Source organism: Giraffa tippelskirchi, chromosome 8 (genome assembly GCF_054371585.1).
Source record: "Giraffa tippelskirchi isolate mGirTip1 chromosome 8, T2T-mGirTip1v1.2.pri, whole genome shotgun sequence".
Classification (NCBI taxonomy): Eukaryota; Metazoa; Chordata; class Mammalia; order Artiodactyla; family Giraffidae; genus Giraffa; species Giraffa tippelskirchi.
Window position 1 is genome coordinate 100272080 of NC_137282.1, and position 25643 is coordinate 100297722.

A 25643-nucleotide genomic window follows, 5' to 3' on the forward strand; every position below is an offset into this window, starting at 1 on the left:
ATTGCGAGCAGGAGGAGAAGAGAAAGAGGATGAGATGGTTGGATGGCATCACTGACTCAAAGGACATGAGTTTGAGCAAACTCTGGGAGATAGTGAAGCCTGGCGTGCTGCAGTCCATGGGGTCGCAAAGAGTCCGATACCACTTGGCGACTGAACAACAACAACTGGTGGCTCAGTTGTAAAGAATCTGCCTGCAATTCGGAGGACTGATTACAGTGTAGGAAACACAGGTTCAATCCTTGGGCCAAGAAGGATTCCTTTCCTGGTGAAGGAAATGGCAACCCACTTCAGTATTCTTGCCTGGGAAATCCCATGGACAGACGAACCTGGCTGGCCACAAGAGTGACTAAGCCACCAACAACAACAACTGAACATGTTAAAAAATTTTAAGTAGTTGTGAAATTGTCCTCTTTCCCTGGCTTCAACCCTGAACAAATGGTAGAACACTTTAACTTGAAGTTTACACAGTCTGATAAGTCTTTTTTTTTTCCCCTTTTTTTCCTCGTGCATGGTCAGTGTAATGGATTGAATAGTATCCCCCAGAAGCTCTTATCTGCCCAAAATAAGGTCTTTGCATATGTATTTGTTGAGGTGGGGTCCTACTAGATTAGACTGGGCCCTAAATCCAACGACTAGTGTCTTACAGGAAGAGGAGAGAGCACAGAGAGAAGAATGTCTTGTGAAGATGGAGGCAGAGACTGGAGTGATGCAGCTACAAGCGCAGAAATGTCATGGAATGCCAGTACCACTAGAAGAGGCAATGATGACATCTTCCCTAGCATCTCCAGAGGGAGCCTGACTCTGCCTGCACCTTGATTTTGGACTTCTAGCCTACAGAACTCTGAGAGAATAGATTTCTACATTTTTAACGTGTATCGATTTACCTTTGGTTGTTTTGGGTCTTAACTGTGGCGCGTGGAATCTTCGTTGCAGCACACGGGCTTAGTTGCCCTTGTGGCATGTGAGATCTTAGCTTCCGGAACAGAGATCGAACCTGCATCCCCTGCATTGATAGGTGGATTCTTAACTACTAGACCACCAGGAAAGTTCCAGTTCTCTTGTTTTAAACTAGCCAGTTTGTGGTATTTTGTTATGGCAACCCTAGGAGAGACTAAGACAGTATTCCTAACTATTCTCCTAAGAACCTATGTTTTACTACTTACTTTTACATATTTGTCCTATGTGCTATACTGTGCGGTCCTTGAGGGCGAAGCCATGTTATACTCATCCATAGTATGCACATGATTCATTGTCCCCCAAATAGTTATCACATAAGTGTGTGGACACTTATTTTTTAAGGTTCCCAAATGTATTCTTCATGAATAAACATGTTATTTTTAAATTAGATTTGCATATTCGAGGAAGACAAGAGTATAAATAATCATAATGATATTCTGTATGGAAAAGGTTGGAGATAATTACCAGGCATAGGTTTCTATAGTTAGCAAAGGTATGCTAGCTGTTAGTACCACTTTTAGATCCCATTCATATGAAAGATAAGATCTGAAGTGAATTTTAAACTAAATAAAATTTCTAAAGAGCTGTCAATCTGAATTTTCCAGAGAATATTCAGTTTGTCACAATCTTACTTTAACATTATAGAACACAACTGAAAATAAATGATTGCTTAACTATCAAAACTTTGTCCAAAGTACAGATCATTTATAAAGATTAACATTTTAGTAAAAAGACTAAAATATGTAATTTAAAGTAATGGTATTTTATGAAGAACTGATATTCCAAAATAACATTCAAGGGGATATATAAAAATTTTTAATTTTTACCCTTAAAGGATTGGCTTATAGCCTGAATTTCTAAGAAATGAAAAAAAATGGTGAGTAAATAATATTCTTATGTCTCAGTTTAAATTTATTCTCCATTTGCTAGTGTCATTTTTTTGTTTCTCTTTGATTACAAGTAGTTTTAAATTGTCCCTTGGAGTGTTTTTTACCCAGTAGTTGAAATACTGCTAGTGGAGGCACTAATGACTCCTCTAGGTGCTTGTAGGTTGTTTTCACCTGTCTCAGGTTTTTTTTTTTTTTCACGAATTTTAACATACAGGAATTCCTAGTCTTTGTATATTGAATTCTCACCCTTCTTATAGAGACTGTAAATAAGAAATACTAATTTAATTCACTACAGGAAATGGACCAGTACTAGAAAAAAAGAAGGCCAATTTTAAAAATTGGCAAATACTTAAATGTATTTGTCTTTTAGCTATATGAACTAATAAGTTATGAGTTAGAAGCAAAATTTAGTTTATCCAACCAGGTGAATATCAACATCTCTCGTAATGGCTAAATCTTTATATATCAATCTGTGGGTGGACACTCAAGTTATCTTCTACTAAAAAGGAGAAAAGAATCACTGATTTTAGTTAGTAGAGGATATCTTTTTAGGTGTTTGTTCATTATGTTTTCTAGAGGAAAGAGATGATTTTAAGGGCCACTTGGTAATTATCTTCTTTCTGCTTTCCAACGATGCTTTCACATGCCATAGATCAAAATAAAAATCTCTGTGGCAGCCATGGGCAAACCAGGTATGCTTCTTGAACCCTAACAGTTTCTCTGACATATCTTATGACTGGATCATATGGATAAAATTACCCATAATAAACTCAAATTAAAAATCTAGATATGAGCAAGTAGATTTGTAACTAATATGCTGGAATATATTTTTAGAAATATATTTGTACTTTTGGACTTACTACTATTATTCAGATACCCAAATGAGCCTAATAACCTTGATGGTACTATTTTAACCATATAAGATTTTTACCTTTTGCTAAAAATTTATTGTTGTGCATGCCTTTGAGCTCTGTCATGTCTGACTCTTTACGACCCTTTGCACTGTGGCCCTCCAGGCTCCTCTGTCCATAGGATTATCCCATCTAGAATGCTGGAATGGGTTGCCATTTCCTCTTCCAGGGGATCTTCCCTATCCAGGGATAGGACCTGCGTCTCTTGCAGCTCCTGCATTGGCAGGTGGATTCTTTTACCATTGAGCTACCTGGGAAGTCCTTGAAATTTGTTGGCCTTGATAAAGAAATAATTCTATGATTGTAATTTAAATTCCTCTTTAACTCAAGTGCTTATCATTAGCAAGCCAGTACCATAAATTATAGTATATATATGTAGTGGATGCAGCTGTATAAAATAATGAGGGCATGCTTTGTGTATTAATATTTTGTATAAAAAATTCCAATATATATTACTTAGTAAAATGGAAAATTGCAGAAAGTTTGTAGAGTAACCTATTGTTTTGTGGAAAAGCAAAAGGAGTAAAATTATATGTGTGTATATATGTATAAGATATGTGTGTGTGTGTGTGTGCGCTCACATGCGTGTGTGTTAGTCGCTCAGTTGTGTCTGACTCTTTGTGACCCCATGGACTCTAGCCCACCAGGCTCTGTCCATGGAATTCTCTAGACAAGAATACTCCAGTGGGTTGCCATTTCCTTCTCCAGGGGATCTCCCCAACCTAGGGATTGAACCTGGGTCTCCTACATTTCAGGCAGATTCTTTACTGTCTGAGCCATTGGGACAGATATGGTATGGACCTAACAGAAGCAGAAGATATTAAGAAGAAGTGGCAAGAATACACAAAGCAACTGTACAAAAAAGTTCTTCACGACCCAGATAATCACGATGGTGTGATCACTCACCTAGAGCCAGACATCCTGGAATGTGAAGTCAAGTGGGCCTTACGAAGCATCACTACGAACAAAGCTAGTGGAGGTGATGGAATTCCAGTTGAGCTATTTCAAATCCTGAAAGATGACACTGTGAAAGTGCTGCACTCAATATGCCAGCAAATCTGGAAAACTCAGCAGTGGCCACAGGACTGGAAAAGGTCAGTTTTCATTCCAATCCCTAAGAAAGGTGATGCCAAAGAATGCTCAAACTACCACACAATTGCACTCATCTCACACGCTAGTAAAGTAATGCTCATAATTCTCCAAGCCAGGCTTCAGCAAAACGTGAACTGTGAAATTCCAGATGTTCAAGCTGATTTTAGAAAAGGCGGAGGAACCAGAGATCAAATTGCCAACATCAACTGGGTCATCGAAAAAGCAAGAGAGTTCCAGAAAAACATCTATTTCTGCTTTATTGACTATGCCAAAGCCTTTGTGTGGATCACAATAAACTGTGGAAAATTCTGAAAGAGATGGGAATACCAGACCACCTGACCTCCCTCTTGAGAAACCTGTATGCAGGTCAGTAAGTAACAGTTAGAACTGGACATAGAACAACAGATTGGTTCCAAATAGGAAAAGGAGTACGTCAAGGCTGTATATTGTCACCCTGCTTATTTAACTTAGATGCAGAGTACATCATGAGAAACGCTGGGCTGGAGGAAACACAAGCTGGAATCAGGTTTGCCAGGAGAAATATCAATAACCTCAGATATGCAGATGACACCACCCTTATGGCAGAAAGTGAAGAAGAACTAAAGAGCCTCTTGATGAAAGTGAAAGAGGAGAGTGAAAAAGTTGGCTTAAAGCTCAACATTCAGAAAACTAAGATCATGGCATCCGGTCCCATCACTTCGTGGCAGATAGACCAGGAAACAGTGGCTGACTATTTTTCTGGGCTCCAAAATCACTGCAGATGGTGATTGCAGCCATGAAATTAGAAGACACTTACTCCTGGAAGGAAAGTTATGACCAACCTAGACAGCATATTGAAAAATAGAGACATTACTTTGCCAACAAAGGTCCCTCTAGTCAAGGCTATGGTTTTTCCAGTGGTCATGTGTGGATGTGAGAGTTGGACTATAAAGAAAGCTGAGTGCCGCAGAATTGATGCTTTTGAACTGTGGTGTTGGAGAAGACTCTTGAGAGTCCCTTGGACTGCAAGGAGTTCCAACCAGCCCATCCTAAAGGAGACCAGTCCTGGGTGTTCATTGGAAGGACTGATGTTGAAGCTGAAACTCCAATACTTTGGCCACCTGATGCGAAGAGCTGACTCATTGGAAAAGACCCTGATGCTGGGAAAGATTGAGGGCAGGAGGAGAAGGGGACGACAGAGGATGAGATGGCTGGATGGCATCATCGACTCGATGGACATGAGTTTAGGTGGACTCCGGGAGTTAGTGATGGACAGGGAGGCCTGACGTGCTGCGGTTCATGGGGTCGCAAAGAGTCGGACACAACTGAGTGACTGAACTGAACTGAGCCATTGGGGAAGATGCATAACTTATGTGTATATATATATGAATATATATGTTGTCTTTTATGTTGACTGTTGTGTGTATGAAAATAATTTCTGGAAGGGTGAACTTATAAAAGGAAGTTGCCAGCTATATGTATGTGCAGAATTGGGCACTCAGCAAATAAGACTCATGTATAGTATATAACCTTACTTTCTTATATTTGATCATTTTTTCTGTGTACCCCATCCCAATTCTGTGTATTCAATGGAAATAATCATCTTTGGGACCTCAATGTTGATAACAAATCCAGTGTAGCCATACCAAAAGCAATTTATAAATAGAAGGATGCCTTCTCTGTAGATAGTCTTTTAGAGAAGGATGTGTTAACCTAAGTAAGAAATAATTCTCCAAATTAAGTGGTGTGTATCTGCAGAATTGTTACAAGTGTTGGTACTTTGGATGTCAGCATTTTATTCTTATATTTTTACCTTTTTTTCTAATTATGAAAGTAATAAAAAAATAAAAGTATTTAATATAGGCATCAAAAGTTTACCATAGTCCTTCCTCAGTCCCTTGAAATAACCACATTCCGTTTTCAATTGGTTAAACATCCAGTTTTTTCCTTGGTCTTTTGACTTTGTTTAATAGTATTTTTTTTTTTGCTCCCTAGAAGTTTTTTTAGAAAGAAAAATATGCAACACTTTTCTTAATAGTTTCTGAGTTATTTATCATTTATAGACAGGCCTTTCCCAATACAAGAAGAGATAATAATTGTAAGGGATCAATCCAATAAGATATAATAATTCTAAGTACATATGCACTAACATAGGACCATTTAATACATAAAACAAAGATTAAATAATATAAAGAGAGAAAGTGACAAATATACAGGGAGGAAGGGAAAAGTTGTTTCTTTGAAAAGGTAAACAAAACTGATAAACCTTGAGCCAGACTCATAGTAATAGTAGGAGATTTTAACACCCCGTTTATATCAATAGGTTATACAGAAAGAAAATCAATATGGAAATATTGGCTTTAAATGACGCGTTAGCTCAGATAGACTTAATAGATATATAGAGAACATTTCATCCAAAAGAAGCTGAATATACATGTTCTTTTCCAGATGCACATATTGAGACATGAACATTTCTCAGTATCACAAGCTCATCCACCAAACAAAACTCAGTAAATTTAAGACTGAAATCACATCAAATATCTTTTCCAACCACAACACCGTGACAGTGGAAATCAACTGAAAAAAAACAGAAACATGTGGAGACTAAATAATATGCTACTAAACAACTGATGGATCACTGAAGAAATCAAAGAAAAAATAAAGAAGTATCTAGAAAGAAGGAAAGCAAAAACCCAATGATCTAAAACCTATGGGACACAGCAAAAGCAGTTCTAAGAGGGAAATTTACACAATACAAGCTTACCTCAGGAAATAAGAAAAATCTTAAATAACCTAACTTTACACCTAAAGCCACTAGAGAAAGAACAGCAAACAAAAACCAAAGTTAGTAAAAGGAAATAAAACATAGAGATACAAGCAGAAATAAATGAAATAAAACAATAGAAAAGATCAATGAAACTAAAAGCTGGCTCTTTGACAAGATACAGAAAACTGATAAACCTTTAGTCAGATTGAAAGAAAAAGAGGGCCCAAATCAATAAAATTGAAATAAAACAGGAAGTTTCAAATAATACCACAGAAATACAAAGAATCATAAACGATTGCTGTGAATAATTATGCATAATAAAATAGACAATTTATAAGTGGATAAATTCTTAGAAACATATACTATTCCAAGACTGAACCAGAAAGAAAATATGAACTGACCAAGTATCAGTAGCGAAACTGAATCAGTAATTTAAAAAATCTCCAACCAAACAGAAGTCCAGGACTCAGAGCATGTGAAAGTTTGCATATTCCCTTTAAGAGTGGAGTCTGTGCTTCCTGCAGCTTTCCAGCTCTCCTGTACACAAGCCCCACTGGCCTTCAAAGCCAGATGTTTGGGGGCTCATCTTCCCCGTGCAAGACCCCCAGGCAAGGGAGTCCAGTATGGGCTCAGACCCTTTGCCCCTTAAGGAGAAACTCTACGTTTGTGATTATTCTCCCATTTGTATGTCACCTACCAAAGTGTGTGGGAGTGTACTCCCATATCTCTACCCCTCCCTCCTGTTTCTTTGTGGTTCCTTCTTTATGTCTTTAGTTGTTGACAGTCTTTTCTGCTAGTTTTCAGGTTGTTCTCATAAACTCTGTAAATAGTTGCAATTTTGATATGTTTGTTTAGAGGAAGTGAGCTCAGGGTCTTCCTTCTCCATCTTGGCCACCTCACCTTTGACCTTCCTACCAACTTTTCTGAAATGCTTCTTTGATCCTGAAGTCACTAGACTCTGCAGGGCTCCAGGCAAATTTGAACTTCAGTGTGCCAGAACTTCCCCTTGCCTACCACTCCCCTTCAACAGCAAAATAAGTTCAGTATAAAAAACTCTTTATTTGGTTTGTAGTATGATTTTTAAACTATACTCAGCCAACAGAATAATTTATAGTAACAATAATAGCTAATACATCTAACACTAAGTGCCAAGTACTATTCTTGGTGCTTTATATACAGGCACTAAATTATCCTGTTGTTGTATTTTATCTTATTTTTCCCATTTTAAAGGTAGGGACAGTGGGCACAGAGAATTTAAGTAATACTAAAATATATAACCTGGCAAATTGCAGAGCCACATGGTCTGGCTCCCATGACTGTGCTCTTAACCAATTGCCTTATTGTTGCTCAGTCACTAAGTCAATTCCGACTCTTTGTGACCCCATGGACTGCAGCACGCCAGGCTTCCCTGTCCTTCACTGTCTCCCAGAGTTTGCTCAAACTCATTTCCATGAGTCAGTGATGACATCCTACCATCTCATCCTCTGTCACCCCCTCTTCTTTTGAAAGTGTGAAAGTGTTAGTTGCTGAGTTTTGTCTGACTCTTCGTGACCCCATGGACTGCAGCCCGCCAGGCTCCTCTGTCCATGGGAGTCTCCTGGCAAGAATACTGGAGTGGGTTGCCATTCTCTTCTCCAGGGGATCTTCCCCACCCAGGGGTCAAAGCTAGGTCTCTTTCATTACAGATAGATTCTCTACCATCAGAGCTATGAGGGAAGTCAAGGATGGGATACGAACCCAAAAGTGAAAGTCACTCAGTTGTGTCCGACTCTTTGCAATCCCATGGACTGTAGCCTGCCAGGCTCCTCTGTCCATGGGATTCTCAGGCAAGAGTACTGGAGTGGGTAGCAGTTCCCTTCTCCAGGGAATCTTCCTGACCCCAGGATTGAACCAGGGTCTCCTGCACTGCAGGCATTCTTTACACTCTGAGCCACCACGGAAGCCCCCCCGCACTTCTCTTGCCCTCAGTCTTTCCCAGCATCAGGGTCTTTTCCAGTGAGTCACCTCTTCACATCGGGTGGCCAAAGTATTGGAGCTTCAGCTTCAGCATCAGTCCTTCCAATGAATATTCAGGCTTGATTTCCTTTAGGATTGACTGGTTTGGTCTTGCAGTCCAAGGGACTCTTCAGCAGTCTTCTCCAGCACCACAATACTATGCAGTGTAAAAAAAAAATCTTTTATTCAGCATATGTTTTTCAGCTTAACTGGTGTCAAGGTCATATCAGTTATTTGTAGAGACCTGCCAAGTAAAACATTGCCATAACTCTTTGAGATGAGGGTTGACCTCAGTAATTTCTGAGCCAACCATGGTTTGCACTAGGTGTGCACTACCTGTGAACCTCAGTGCTGTAACAACCGCATTTTTCTCTCTGATGTTTCATGTTGTTTAAACCATGATGAGACCCTTATCTTTGTCAGGTAGGATTATAACCTGCCGCAGAGCCCACAGCCTAAAAATGAATCGACCCAACTATTCCCAGAATACTATCTCATCCCATTTGGGTTTCCTCTGAGGTATTCAGGTCAGGAAAAGTGAAAGGAGTAAAATGGAGTGTCTGGTGGTGCTGTGTTTGCCTAGGGTCAGCTTAAGTGGCATTTATGTAAGGGTGTATACTGTCACTATGGTGAAGGGAAAGTCTTTAGAGCCGTTTATCAGTGATTTTATAGTCCTCATTTCATGGAGGATGGAATAAAAGAACAAAGAAAGTTTACTTTCAAAGTAGTTTATTAAACATGAAGTGAAAAAAACAAGATAGACTTGTTTATTCTCATATTTTTCCCTTTAAAATTGCGTTCTTATTATTGACCCATGAATTCATTTCTCTTTCATATCACAAATTTAAGTGTGTATCTGAATAAGACCTAGCCAGTTCTAACATATTTTTAAACTTCTGATATGTTCTGGAGCTAAGTTTAAGAATTCATTCCCTTGGATTTTTTTTTCCCCCTTTACGATTTGGAGAGTTTGGAAATTATGTTTGGATGGCTTTCAACTGAGGAGATATGTTTGCTTGTTTATCCATTTTAAGTAAAAAAAAAAAAAAACCAACCAGATAAATATTCATATCATTTCTTACAGAATAACTCAGTTGTCAAATTATTTTTGTATCCCAGGGTTAGTGCTTACTCAGATTAAACTTTTTGAAAAGGAGATTGAGTTAAAAATGTGGATGCTTTTTAATATGATAGGGTACCTTGAATTATTTCAAAGGCATGGACAGGTTTTGTTTTTGTATGAAGTGAAGAATGAGGCATTGGAGTTATAAACTTAAGATTCTTGTTGGATAAATGAATTTTCCTAAGGGTAAGAGTAATGGAAATGTTCAATAATTTGCATTGAGAAGTTATCGTTACGAAAACTGTCTCCCAAGGCAGCGCTCTTCAAGCCGTTATACCTGGTCTAATGACCTTAGTTCTCAATCTCAGAAAAGTTGATCTTAACCCTAACACCTGAATAAGCATTTTTCCTGTAACCTTTGTGTTTTTTCCTTGAAGACATTGTAGTGGAGAAGTATCCTTCCTCGTTCTTCTTTGTGATTTAGATGTTTCCCATTCTTTTGCTAGAAGCAATGAGGCAATGCAAAACATCGTCTCTGAGACTTAAGGACATCAGAGTCTGACTAGCGTGGATTAAGATGGGTGGTTTGAGAGAGGAGTAGTGGCAGAAGAACGTTCACAATCGGATCTGCTTTTTCAGGCTTTGTGGGTTGCGTATCAAAGTTGCTTTTGACATAACATGCAAGTGAAACTATCCATCCCTACCATCTCTATGTGGAAGCCAGTTCAGTTCAGTTGCTCAGTCGTGTCCAACTCTTTGCGACCCCATGGACTGCAGCACGCCAGGCTTTCCATGGACAGAGGAGCCTGGTGGGCTATGGTCCATGGGGTCGCAAAAGTCAGACACAACTTAGCGACTAAATCTCCACCACGACAAAAGTACAATCATCATATTTGGTGTTTGAAAGCCACAGAGTATGTGAGATGCCTGGAGAAAGGGATGTAATGGATGGCTATTTGCATAAATGAAACAAAAAGGTAAGGGAACCCTGATACTATCCATTCATATTCAAAGAGAGAAAAGCAAAAGATGATGTGCAATTTTATGCCCTCCTTCAGCTCTGTGGAAGCCAAGGTATATATTTAAAGCCTATTCATATTAATCTACAAAATTAAGCATTTTGGATTTGTATCAGAATTTTGTATTCTTTGTAATATATACAGAAAGGATATTAATCTGGCAATTTTAAAGATCAAGTTTATCCCTGTGGTATTACATCCTCTAATTATATACTATTTGAATCAATATATTCAAGTATCCCTTTATTAAAAATAATATAAATAGGTCACAAGAGGACATAGTAATTTTTTATAAACCCACTCTTCCTTGTTACAAAGAGTTTCCTTTATTAAGAAAGATTAAAAGAAAAAAAATCACTTCTAGGGAAAAAGTTATTTCTAGTCCATGTAATTTAGGATCTCATCAAGTACTAAAAAGTTATTTGAGGAATAAAACATGGATATTTATCCTCTGTCAAAGCTAACTGTGCTCTTGACAAGAAGTACTGAGTGTACCCAAACTTATATTTAGTTTTATAGAGTAGTTGAACTATTTTGGTTGTACATTTGTTGACATTAAAGGGTGATAGGAAATGGTATATGCACAGGCTTTTTTTTTTTAATATACATTTATTTTATTTTATTTATTTTTTAATTTATTTATTTGTCTATTTTTATACTTTACAATATTGTATTGGTTTTGCCATACATTGACATGAATCTGCCACGGGTGTACATGTGTTCCCCATCCTGAACCCCTTTCTCACTTCCCTCCCCATCCCATCTCTCTGGGTCATCCCAGTGCACCAGCCCCGAGCACCCTGTATCATACATCAAACCTGGACTGGTGATTCATCTCACATATGATAATATTCTCCCAAACCATCCTACCCTCGCCCTCTCCAACAGAGTCCAAGACTGTTCTATACATCTGTGTTTCTTTTGCTGTCTCGCATACAGGGTTATTGTTACCATCTTTCTAAATTCCATGTATATGCATTAGTATACTGTACTGGTGTTTTTCTTTCTGGCTTACTTCACTCTGTATAATAGGCTCCAGTTTCATCCACCTCATTGGAACTGATTCAAATGTATTCTTTTTAATGGCTGAGTAATATTCCATTGTGTATATGTACCACAGCTTTCTTATCCATTCGTCTGCTTAATAGCCAGGACATGGAAGCAACCTATGCACAGGCTTTGAAGTCATGCCGACCAGAATTTAAATTCCATATTCTGTACTGACAAATTGTGTGACCTTGAATCCAAGTTTATGTTTAAGTGGCATTTAGTTAATTCACACTGTTGTCAACGATCACCTCTGTATAGTCTGACAACATTTTATAAGGACACTTTTTTAACCTAACGCATAAGGTCTTTGAATGAATAATGATGGAATAAGTTTATATTCCTTGGTTTTTAAGAGCTTTAAGAAATGGCTTGATGATGATTCTAGTATGATCTCCCAAATTTCCTTTCAGTTCTAGCTTATTTTAAAATTATATTGTTAAAATTTGGAGATATGAGTAACATGCAACCTAAACATTCTCATGCCAACCAGCATTAATTGCTTTCTATTTGTCTGGCGTGGAATATTGACTGTCTGCGATAAGCAGACGATGCTGTGTTTATACATAAGGAGTTTGTAATTCACTTGAAGGAAAAGCTGCAGATGAAATATGTAGAAAAATATGCTCGTTCTTACTTCTGTGATAAGCCCCAGACCTTTTAAATGTGTCCATTCACTTCCTTTCAGGGGACTACATCTTAGTTACCAGAAATTGAAGAACTGTCATAACAGGGCTACAAAATCTGTAAATGTTATATACATGTGCTTGCACATACATGCATGTATATACACATACATATATGTATGTAATTATGGTAAAACACAAATAACATGAAATTTTCTATCTTAGCCAGTTTCAAGTGCACAACTTAGTAGTATTAAGTACATTCACATTGTTTTACATCCAATCTCTAAAACTCTTCATCTTGAAAAACTGAAACTCTATACCCATTAAACAACAACTTTCCTTCCCCTTCCTTCCCCATTTGTTCCCATCAACTACCATTCTGTTTTCTATTTCTATGAACACAGAAGAAAGTAGGTACCTCATATAAATAGAATCATACAGTGTCTTTTTGTGACTGGTTTATTTCACTTAGCATAATGTCATCAAGGTCCTTCCATGTTGTAGCATTTGTCACAATTTCCTTCCTTTTTAAGGCTGAATAATATTTAATTGTATCTATATACCACAAATGTTATTTATCTGTTAATCTGTCAATGGACTCCTGGGTTGTTTCCATCTTTTTTCTGTTGTAAGTGGTACTGCTGTGAACATGGGTATACACATATCTCTTCAAGACCCTGCTTTCAGTTCTTTTGCTTATATGCCCAGAAGTAAAATTCTGGATCGTATGATAATTCAATTTTTAACTTTTTTGAGGAGCACCATACTCTTTTCCATAGCAGCTGTACAGTTTACATTTCCACCAGCAGTGCACAAGGGTTCCATTGTCTCCGCATCCTTGCTGACACTGTTATTTTCTTTTTTTTTTTTTAATAGTAGATATCTTAATAGATATGTGCTTAAATATACTTGAATAGTATAATTTAAGCCAAACTTTAACACAGAGAACGTTGTTATGGAATATACAATCTTGTTTTGAGATTACGGCAAAAGTCTATATTTGAATATTGTGCCAGTTGACTCTTTTATACGCCATTATACCCCAAATTATAGTCCTTGAGGGAGGTTTATGACAGCTTGAGAAGTTAGGAAAACTTGCCTGGGAATTGACCAAAACACAATATTTTTGAGATAGTGTGAAAATAGTAAATCACAAAATTTAATTATTTTGAACATTTATACAGAATACAGCTATCCTGAGAGCAGAGCTGCTGACTGGGTGCAGTGTACAAAACAGATTAGGGATTTAGCAAGCTTGATAATATTCTTTTTCCTGCCGGTTTTCCCTGTAATTTTCTAAATGTAAAAGGTTGGTAAAAAGGTGATGGACAGTGCTTAGAGGCAGAAACACTGACTGGCAATTAGAAATAACTGGGTTATTATAGTGTGGTGGGATTGTTTCACAGTCAAAAAACCAATCTCAGTAGGACCTACTTATTTTAAAGTATGATATACAGTTGACCCTTGAACAACATAGCTTTGAATTGCCCTGGTACACTTATATGTAAATTTTTTTCTATAACAAATACTACAGTACTATATGATCTGTGATTGATTGAATCTGCAGATACAGAGGAACCACATACATGGAGGACAGGCTATAAAGTTATATTTCAATTTTTGACCACACAGAGGGTTGTAGCCCCCTAACCTGAGCAATGTTCAAGGATCAACTGTGCAATGACCTATGAATAATTAGCATGAGATCTAAAGAGAAAGTGAGTACACAAATGGGGTTTAATTTACTAAAGCAAAAATAAAATCTCTAAAGTATTTGAAAATCACTTTCATTAAAATGATCAGATTGGAAATATTTTAATGTTTTCGAAGGAACTGACTTCCTTTATCTAAAAATGCTATCATATGAATTAGCTGATTTTTAAAGTGATGCTAGAAAGATGACATACTATACAAAGTAGTATAGTATACTATACTATACTATTCCAGTGCCCATAATTATTTTCACCATCTTCCCTGTGTAAAATCTAATGGTACACTAAATTTTCCATTTCCTGAAATGTTGCTTCTAATCTCAGGATTCTTCCTCCTTTGCCTGCCTAACCCCTGTTTGATAGGTGTGTGTGTGCCCAGTCACTCAGTCGTGTCCGACTCTTTGTGACCTCATGGACTGTAGCCTGCCAGGCTCATCTGTGCCTGGGATTCTCAGAAGTTTTTCTTTTGTCTTTACTCCACAGTTTTGGGTACCTTATTTATGTGTGTGTGTGGTATGTGTGTGGGTGCTAAGTTGCTTCAGTTGTGTCCAACTCTATGCGGCCCTATGAACTGTAGCCCACCAGGCTCCTCTGTCCATGGGATTCTCCAGGCAAGAACACTGGAGTGGGTTGCCGTGCCCTCCTCCAGGGGATCTTCTCGACCCAAGGTCGAATCCACGTCTCTTATGTCTCTTGCACTGGAAGGTGGGTTCTTTACCACTAGTGCCACCTGGAAAGCCCAGTGTGTGCTATAGCATAGAGCATTTTCTCTCTTATACTTGTCTCTCTGTGTTGTAGTCAATCTCTGTTCTTAATCATTTGACCCCTAAGACCACCGGTATGTTTCAGATCAGTAATAGCCAAAGAGCCAAAGTTGTTACTATCATACTGAGAACTGTACATACAATGTGTCTTGGTGTGCCTCCGGGAATGTGAGGCCATTAGATTGATGTGAGTCATAGTGAAAAAATACTGGCACCACTGAACTAGACTGTGAGCAATTTGAACCTTCTCTTTCTCCCATATATAGTAAAGTGTTTGACCTATGTGTTTGTGTGTGTGTTTATATAAATACATGCTAATTATTATAACTATATTTTCTATTTAGATTTTTTTTTGTAAATGAGGTGAAGAATTTTGATTTTTGCTTTTAAGAAAAATACATGGAGTAGAATCTTTAAGTTTTGTATACAAAGAGTGATAGAGTTGTGACACAATAAAACCGCTGTATAAGATAATTCTCTGCCTTCTGGAGAAGACATGAGATTGAGGACTCAAAGACAAAGACATAAAATTGCAGTGAAAGGAGAGGGAAATCAGCATGAGGGGAAAGTGGAGCCAGGTATAAGGCTCTCACATAAACTCTTGTTACCTGCACATTTTCTAAGAGTGAACCACAAATGTAACTCTGAGCTTTATAGCAGCAAATTCAAAAAGGAAAACCTTCCAGTCAGAACTTCACAGTGGCTATGCAATCAATCATCTAAACAACTATCTTGGAGGAGTATGACTAATTTTTAGTTTATAAAAATGAAAATAGCCTCTTTTTGCTTTTATTTCTTAAAAAATACATGTTTCTTATTTTTAAAAAGCCAGCCAATCAAAAACGTACAAAATTTCTTGTAATTCCCCTGCTAGAGATAATTTGTGAACATTCTGCTGAGCTTCTTGGTCGTCTGTCCAGAAAAGGAAACAGTTGGTCACACAGTTCATACTGGCTGATTTACTTTCCCAATAGTATAAGAGCTTGTAAATTTTTCTGCACCATCAATAATAACACTGGGTCAGTGTTGTTAATTTTTCCTAGTCCTGTAAAAGAAAAATGATATTTGTTTTTTATTATCCTCAGTACTCATATCTGATATGAGTTTCCCACGGCTTTCCTATGTAGATATTATACAGTGTAATGAAACAGGTGTCTTTTACAACATCACTTGATAGATTTGCTACATTTTTTTCCTGAAGTATTTCTTATAATTGCACTAAAATATGGGTAATGGTATTTCACCAGATTTTTAATTCAGTGAAAACAGTTTTGAGTATTAGAAGGAGGGACAAGATGGGTGGAGTGGATTAAGAGGTACAAACTACTAGGTATAAAGTAGGTTACAAAAATGTAATGTGCAGCACAGTGAATATAGCCAATATTTTTATATGGAGTAAAATCCTTAAAAATAACAAATCACTCTGTTGTACACCTGAAACTAATATTTTGAGTCAACCATAATTCAGTTAAAGGGGGGGGGAGTTTGTCTATGGGCCAAAATGACACGGTCTGGTATTCTGTTTCTTTGGGGTTTTTTTTTTTTTTTTTTTTTTGAGCTAGAAGGTCTGGGTGTCATTTATTGATAGTAGTTTACATAAATCTCTTCTTCCCATGGTCATTTCCTTCAATGTACAGGGACAGAGCCCTCTAGAAGGGCAGTCTCTGAACTAGGGAGACAGGAACACTGGATGCACACGTCTTTGGCAGTCCCGTGCAGCCCTGGGCAGATGCAATCCTTCAAGCTGGAAATCCACCGGGTATTTGAGACACAAAGGTGGGAGGTGGAGAGGAAGGCCACAGGACTCTCATCTCAGTCTAGGCCTGCTCTCACTATCCAAGTCCATTCCAGGATTCTGGGGAGGGCAGCAAATCAGGCCCACCCACCTTCATGGAGGCAGATTCTTCAATCTGTGCTGTTTGTACACACCTGCTTCCGCTGGCCCCGTAGTTAAAGAGCATCAGCTTTATGGTAAAAGATGGATCACTTCCTCTCTGACCTTCCCCAGCACCTCTCTTCAGCTGGGTCTGTGCAGGAACCACTGGAGAAATCTGAGGCCTGTGTTGACCATTCATCTGCGTGTGCCATCTTCCTCAAATCCTGAATAGAGGGTTGGTTGGAGGCTACAAGTTTACTCGTCACACGCAAAGCCCTGCCTTTCTTCTGCCAATTGCCAATGCCTGGGCTGGAGTACCAGCTGGCCCCAAAGACAAGAGCCAAGCTGGTCTGTGTAGGTACTTGGCAATTTTGGATAGGAAGGTGGATTGAAAAAAAGGGGATGGAAATGAGAAGAATCAAAGAGCTTAATCTGATTGAGTAAGAGATCTGAAGTGATTTTACTTTTATTTTCTTCACTTTAAGCCAATCATGAAGTTTCACAGTGATTTCTGGGGCCGCAGAAGGAAGGTGGTGCTGAACATCTTTGGGGCTGTGGTCCAGATGGCCCAGGAGGTGTGGGCCTCACTGGGGCAGCGGGAGGGGCACCAACTGCTGGCCGGGCAGGTAGGTGATATTCCATGAGCGCGACAGCTCGTATGCCACGTCCTCCGCAGCCTCCCCCTTGCACAGCTGGATCAGGCTGTCGCCTGCGGTGGCAGTGGCGAGCAAGTTGGCCATCAGCTCCGCTGCCTTGGAGTCACCCTCCGTGGAGATGATGGCTTCCTTCTTTTGCTGCTCAGCCTTTTCCTCCACAAATCTGTCCCTCTCTGCTTCCTGCTGAGCCACCTGTTTGGCTTCCACCGCTCTGTGAACTTCCCGAAGGTCAAGATTCATCAAGGACAGGTCATCCAGGATGAGCCCAAAGGTCGCTGCTTGCTCTGTGAGGTCATCGCTCACCTGTCTGGGGGCCAGCTTTCTCTGGGTGATCAGTTCTCCAGCCAAGCCACCACAGACTGGAGGATCTCTGTAGTGATGGACTGGCAGCACACTCTCATCATAGTCCTCTCCAATTCTGGGGAAGATGCGGGGAAGCTGGCTAGCCACCTGCCGGAAGAGGATGGGCAGGGTGATGATGACATTCTGCAAATCTTTGCTGTCAGTGTTTACTGGCACATTACATGGTTGAGAGCGGCAGTCAAAGATAATTGGTTTTTGTACCCAAGGGATGAGGAAGTGAGTCCCTTCTCCTATGACAATGTCCTGCACTCCACTGAACCCATCAAAGATGACAGCTCTGTGCCCAGCATCCATATTATACAGGGCAGAGTTCACCACGCCTCCTGCAACGGCTAAGGCCAGGCGAAACTTGCCAATGGACTCAAATACTTAGGCAGCCGTGTCTCCTTTGGCTGGACCCACTCACACCTGCTTCCACTCTGACCTCCACATCTCAGTTTCTTTGTTGATTTGGCTTTATTCAGGAATATATTTGTAGAGACCACTACTTTCCACTAAAATCCACTTTCTCCTTCCTGAACACACAGCTAGACTACATTTACCAGCATCTTTTAAAATTAGGTGTAGTTAGTTTTTTAATGACTAGGGTTTTTTCCTAGTGCACTGTGAGTGGAAGTAATGTGAGTCACTTCCTGACCTGGCCAATAAAACTCTGCATATATGTTTCTCAGGGCCCTCTCTTCTTTTTGGCTGAGTGAAATGGCAGTGCTCAGGAAACCTTGAAAGTCATATGTTGACAGTGGCTGAATAGCCATCAACATGGATCCTTAAATGACTGATTTACCTGAATGTCTACCCAGGATGGTTATGTAAGAAAGAAATATGATATAGTATGATTAGAGAGGTTTTTCTATTAATATAGACGTGAAACAAGAAGGGCCTGGGTGGGAGGGGTGTAATGATATAAAAAGAATAAATTAGAGGAACATTAATAGGTATTTATGTATTTTGTTGAAAGTTTGCATTATGGATGGCGAGCAGTAGTAAAATCAATTGAAATTGTCTTAAAATGATTTTTAAAAATTTGTTGTAAAAAACATAATATTGACCAATTTAACAAGAAAAATATAATGTGAAGTATATTCATATTAATATTATAAAAACAATTAAAGTTTTTGAATTAGAAAGTGAGTAAACCAATAGTACAATCAAAAGATTTGAGAGATTTTAAGGGAAAAGCAGTTGAGGCTCAGGACAGGTGGATGTCTTAGGAGGGAAGAGGAGTGCTCCTGCTCAGCCGTGTCTGACTGTTTGTGACACCTTGGACTGTAGCCACTGGGCTCCTCTGTCCCAGGCAGAAGTACTGGAGTGGCTGGCCATTTGCTATTCCAGGGGATCTTCCTGACCCAGGAATAGAACATGAGTCACCTGTGTCTCCTGCATTGGCAGGCGGATTCTTTACCACTGAGCCACCTGGGAAACCCAGATGTCGTAACGACTGATTAATCAACAGACCAGACCATAGGTTTCCAAGTCCTGATGTTAGTCCTAGACAGGAGATTTGCAAGGCTACAGAGGGCTTGGCAACTTGGGCACTTGACATCATCCTTAAGCCTTAGACAAGTTTCAGTAGACCGTGGAATTGGTGTACAGGAGTAGGATCTGTCTTTCCACCAAGAATAGATTCTGTCCAGACAGGTGAGAGCAGTTATGATTACAATGTATATGGAGCAGAGGCATATAGCATTCCCCTGCCTGTAACAAATTGGATTCAAATCAGGTTATCAGGAGCAGTTTCTAGAACTAAGTTTCAGGGGAAAGGCCAAGGGACAAAACCTTTGCTGCTTGACTGGTACCAAAACAAAAATGACCTCCTATTGGTACTTCACTGGCGGTCCAGTTGGTTAAGACTCCATACTTCCACTGCAAGGGGCACGGATTTGATTCCTGGTTGAGGAACTAAGATCTCACATGCTGTGCCACGAAGCCAAGAAAAACCCCAAAACAAATAAACTACATTTTAAAAAGTTGCTTCATATTGATCACTTAGCTTGGGGTGTCTTATTTCCCTTCTTCAACACGGTATTCCCACACATGAGAACTTACAGAGCTTACCATGAAGACAGAACAACTTCAGGGGCTAGATACTAAGGATGTATTACAGAAAGATACAAAGCTCTATGTAACAGAAGTGTAAGGACATCAGTTCATGATTGGTGCTCATTAAGTGGTTATTTAGACAGGGAGGCCTGGTGTGCTGCAGTCCATGGGGTCGCAAAGAGTCGGACACAAATGAGGGACTGAACTGAAGTGGTTAGAGTTATAGATGTAATCCTGGTAATTTTCATCATAGAGATGAAGTTAAAATAATGAGATTTACTATTACCTAATATCATTGGTGTAACTTTAATGAGCCTCTGCAGAGTAGCAATATATATCATCATTTTTTTGAGTATTCCAGTGTGTGTACTGAAAGATTCAGATTCCACAGAACAAGGCAGATGTTCATCAACTCTAAAAAGGGGGAAGGTATATGCAATATAGTTTTGTATCAGAATTCTATTCCTGCATTTGCCTTGGAAACCACAGTGAGGTCTTAATACTTTTATATTTTTGTTTTAAAGCAAGTTCTCAACCTACTTGAATTCCAAAAGTTCCACATAAGCAGCTTGCTTAAATTGAACACATTTTTCAATAGTAATTGTATTATAAATGGTGGTTCAGTTTCCAGAATAATTCTCAAATCCCTTCTAACCCTCAATTCATCTGAATTGCTGCATGTTAGCAAAAACACCAGAGAAGGCCATGGCAACCCACTCCAGTACTCTTGCCTGGAAAATCCCATGGACGGAGGAGCCTGGTAGGCTGTAGTCCATGGGGTTGCTAAGAGTTGGACATGACTGAGCGACTTCACTTTCACTTTTCACTTTCGTGCTTTGGAGAAGGAAATGGCAACATACTCCAGTGTTCTTGCCTGGAGAATCCCAGGGAGGGGGGAGCCTGGTGGGCTGCTGTCTGTGGGGTCGCACAGAGTCGGACACGACTGAAGTGACTTAGCAGCAGCAAAAATACATATTGGTTAGTAATGGAATTAAGAGAGTTGCAATAACTCTGAAGGACGTGAGATATTAGTTGCTCAGTTGTGTCTGACTTTTTGCAACCCCATGGACTGTAGCCGGCCAGGCTACTCTGTCCATGGAATTCTCCAGGCAAGAACACTTCAGTGGGTTGCCATTTTCTTCTCCAGGGGGTCTTCCTAACCCAGGAATCAAACCCCAATTCCAGATAGATTCTTTACCATCTGAGCCACCAGGGAACTCTACAGTTTTCTAAAAGGAGAGATGAAGGAAAAGAAAAGAATATGTGTGTGTATATATATATATATATATACACATATATATATATATACACACACATATATATATATAAACTTTTTTAAGTAGGTTTAACTCAGCTGAAAATTTTTTCAAGTGGGTTTAATAATAAAAGGTGGCATAAAAGAAGAGCCCAAAGTATGCTTTAGTCTTTCTGAAGGGCAAGGAAGCAGGTAGATTTTGGATTGTTATGAGCCCTTTGCCAACCAATAGGTGGTGCTGTTGTCATACAGTAATTAAGTTGCTCTCGGCCCAAAGGGAAAGGAGGATGTGGGAGGTAAAAGTGTCAACTAAGTACTATGCACATAAATGTTGCTCAATAAATATGATTCTGCTCTTCTGAATGAATCATATAATACTGATGAATAAAACCACATTAGCAAAATGTTATTGATATGTTGCTAAATTATATTGTCTCTGGACTCTGGAAGCTTATAAAGAAGTAGCAAGGCTTAGGAAAAAAATGTTAAGCTTTACCATTTATTGCTACTAAAAGAGAGATTTTAAGTCCAGTTATTTGATTCTCTTGCAGGTAATATCCTGATGTGCATTACCAGTATACTCTTGACTAGAGACAGTCCCCACATTCTTGTGCACAGTAATTTGGAGACACTCATCTTAAAGTACTCCACAGCTGAAGTAGGCCTGTATCTCCTTAGGGCTTCCCTGGTAGCTGTCAGGAAAGAATCTGCCTGCAGTGCAGGAGACCTGGGTTCAATCCCTGGGTTGGGAAGATCCTCTGGAGAAGCAAATTGACAACCCACTCCAGTATTCTTGCCTGGAAAATCCCATGGACAGGGGAGTCTGGTGGGCTACAGTCCATGAGGTTGCACGAGTTGGACACAATTTAGCAATTACACCACCACCACTCCTTAGGGTATGAAATTTAAGAAACAATCCTGCATTGTCTTACACAGATCACTCAGGAGTTTCTGACAGATCACAGGATTAACTACGTGAAAGATCGGGTAGGAAGAGAAGCAATATGATGGTCTTTCTGCTATTTACAAGGTCTTGATTTTGTCTGGAGAACGAATATATGTTCATGGGTGGATTTTGCAGTTTCAGAAGTGCAGTACGTGGTCTGCATCAGTGAATTGCACAGCGCTTCTTGGCACTCTAACAGTGTAAGGAGGTTGTCTCCAGGGAAGGGGAGGAGCGAAAAAGTAAATTGTAGTTTGAACCCCTGCCTGCCTCAATCAGAGAAGCTCTGCTTTGAACAGTTTCATAAATTCACCTACTAAAGAAGGCAGTTTTAAAAACAAGAGGTTGAAAATTATTGACACCTCAGTCTCTTACCAACTGAGCCCAGTTTTTATACTCAGAAATCTGGTTCACAAATACTAGTATCAATTCAGTTCAGCTCAGTCGCTCAGTTGTGTCCGACTCCTTGCGAACCCATGAACTGCAGCACGCCAGGCCTCTCGGTCCATCACCAACTCACGGAGTCTACTCAAACCCATGTCCATCGAGTCGGTGATGCCATCCAACCATCTCATCCTCTGTCATCCCCTTCTCTTCCCGCCCCCAATCCTACCCAGCATTAGGGTCTTTTCCAATGAGTCAGCTCTTCGCATGAGGTGGCCAAAGTATTGGAGTTTCAGCTTCAGCATCAGTCCTTCCAATGAACACCCAGGAATGATCTCTTTTAGGATGGATTGATTGGATCTCCTTGCAGTCCAAGGGACTCTCAAGAGTCTTCTCCAACACCACAGTTCAAAAGCATCAATTCTTTGGCGCTCAGCTTTCTTCACCATCCAACTCTCACATCCATACATGACCACTGGAAAAACCATAGCCTTGACTAGATGGACTTTTGTTGGCAAAGTAACGTCTCTGCTTTTAAATATGCTATCTAGGTTGGTCATAACCTTCCTTCCAAGGAGTAAACATCTTTTAATTTCATGGCTGCAGTCACCATCAGCAGTGATTCTGGAGCCCCCAAAAATAAAGTCTGACACTGTTTCCACTGTTTCCCCATCTATTTGCCGTGAAGTGATGGGACCAGATGCCATGATCTTAGTTTTCTGAACGTTGAGCTTTAAGCAACTTTTTCACTCTCCTCTTTCACCTTCCTCAAGAGGCTCTTTAGTTCTTCTTCACTTTCTGCCATAAGGGTGGTGTCATCCGCATATCTGAGGTTATGGATATTTCTCCCGGCAATCTTGATTCCAGCTTGTGTTTCTTCCAGCCCAGCGTTTCTCATGATGTACTCTGCATATAAGTTAAGTAAGCAGGGTGACAATATACAGCCTTGACGTACTCCTTTTCCTATTTGGAACCAGTCTGTTGTTCCATGTCCAGTTCTAACTGTTGCTTCCTGACCTGCATACAGGTGTCTCAAGAGACAGGTCAGATGGTCTGGTATTCCCATCTCTTTCAGAATTTTCCACAGTTTATTGTGATCCACACAGTCAAAGGCTTTGGCATAGTCAATAAAGCAGAAATAGATGTTTTTCTAGAACTCTCTTGCTTTTTCGATGATCCAGCGGATATTGGCAATTTGATCTCTGGTTCCTCTGCCTTTTCTAAAACCAGCTTGAACATCTGGAAGTTCATGGTTCACGTATTACTGAAGCCTGGCTTGGAGAATTATGAGCATTACTTTACCAGCATGTGAGATGAGTGTAATTGTGCAGTAGTTTGAGCATTCTTTGGCATTGCCTTTCTTAGGGATTGGAACGAAAACTGACCTTTTCCAGTCCTGTGGCCACTGCTAAGTTTTCCAAATTTGCTGGCATATTGAGTGCAGCACTTTCACAGCATCATCTTTCAGGATTTGAAATAGCTCAACTGGAATTCCATCACCTCCACTAGCTTTCTTCATAGTGATGCTTCCTAAGGCCCACTTGACTTCACATTCCAGGGTGTCTGGCTCTAGGTGAGTGATCACACCATCGTGATTATCTGGGTCATGAAGATCTTTTTTGTACAGTTCTTCTGTGTATTCTTGCCACCTCTTCTTAATATCTTCTGCTTCTGTTAGGTCAATACCAGTTCCTGTTAAATAGATGAATATATCATGTTTCATTAGATGAGTATATATGGTCTCTTTCTATATCAGAATAGATTTCTGTTTATTCATAAGTAGTGCCTGAAGTTAACCAAACTAAATAGATTAATGAAGGATATTAGTAATTTCATAGACTAATAACTAAATATATATATATTTTAAAATTAAGACTAGCACATCACAAAATATACTGTTTTCACTAAATTATCCATATTTAAAATTGCCATCTGTTTTGTGAATTAGTCATGGTAGCTGACAGTGCAGTCCTTGATGCTTTTATGATCTTTGAGAGATGGCCAAGAACTCTTTGATTTCTGTGAAACTGTTTGGGTCAAAATATTAATCAAATGATCAGCCATGTCATCTACCTTTCAAATCTGAAAATAAAATTTGAGGTAGTCCCAAGCTTTGCAAGTGGTATGTCATAGTTTAATAATTCTCTAAATTTTAATAATATTTGCCACTTTTAAAAATTAATTCCTTCAGCTTCTCTCTTTACCTCTCTATTGACAACCCCAAGTATTCAAGTGGAAATCAAATACTTTGATTATATTTGTTTTACAACACTATGAGTGTTTCCTCATTTTGAGAGGAGAAAATATTATTCCTTTTTATATTAAGGATGGAGAAGGCAGTGGCACCCCACTCCAGTACTTTTGCCTGGAGAATCCTATGGACGGAGGAGCCTGGTGGGCTGCAGTCCATGGGGTCGCTAAGAGTCAGACACGACTGAGTGACTTCACTTTCGCTTTTCACTTTCATGCATTGGAGAAGGAAATGGCAACCCACTCCAGTGTTCTTGCCTGGAGAATCCCAGGGACGGCAGAGCCTGGTGGGCTGCCATCTATGGGGTCGCACAGAGTCAGACACAACTGAAGTGACTTAGCAGCAGCAGATTGGAATTTGTTTGCTTTAGCTAGCAACTTTCACTTCAAAATGAAAAAAAAAAAAAATTCAGTCAATCATAAATTTCCTCATTGTAAGAACAGTCTTTTTAAAACCTGAAATTTCCATATGTCTTAAAGCCTGTTTAATTTGGCTAAAAAAATTTTATACCCTCCTTTCCTTCCCTTTTTATGTGTATTTAAGACATTTAACTCATCTGTCATGATTCAGACATAGTTATAGCAGAATCATCAAATGTTAGTTTTTTGTGTTATTTCTTTCAAATGCTCAAATTCTCAATATAAATATACTTTATATATTGAATATAATTTAGCTCTACAAAGAACTGTAGAATATATTAGATGAATAAAATACTTTCAAGATACTGATTTCCTAAACATCAATCAAAACCAGAAGGCTGCTTCTCTTTCAGCTCTTCAAAGTGAACACATTATTATGTATGTTCATAAATAGTATGAATCCAACATTTGAATTTTCCTTTTTAATGATTAATTCTTTTAGGGGTGAGAGACAAGTGTAATTACAGCTGCACTTTTTCTGAGCATAAAAAATTCCTTGCAGTTTGGAGAATAGGTGATTTTATACAGAACATTCAGGTGTCTTTATTTTTTTAAAACATAGCTATTTTCAATGTTTGATTTCCACAGTAATGAAAAGGACATAAATGAAGTAAAATACTGGGCATTTCTA

The 25643-nt window shown here is 39.1% G+C and overlaps 1 protein-coding gene and 1 pseudogene across 5 annotated transcripts in view; one reads left to right on the forward strand and one right to left on the reverse strand.

Annotated features, from left to right (window-relative positions):
- Positions 1–25643, forward strand: part of NDUFAF2 (NADH:ubiquinone oxidoreductase complex assembly factor 2) — a 309065-nt gene that overhangs the window by 55071 nt on the left and 228351 nt on the right. The window lies entirely within an intron of this gene.
- On the reverse strand, positions 16365–18481 carry LOC145517074 (prohibitin 1 pseudogene; annotated as a pseudogene). Its single transcript, XR_014061957.1, has 2 exons — positions 18358–18481; positions 16365–18112 (listed from the first exon to the last, which is right to left on the reverse strand). The product of XR_014061957.1 is annotated as a prohibitin 1 pseudogene (transcript).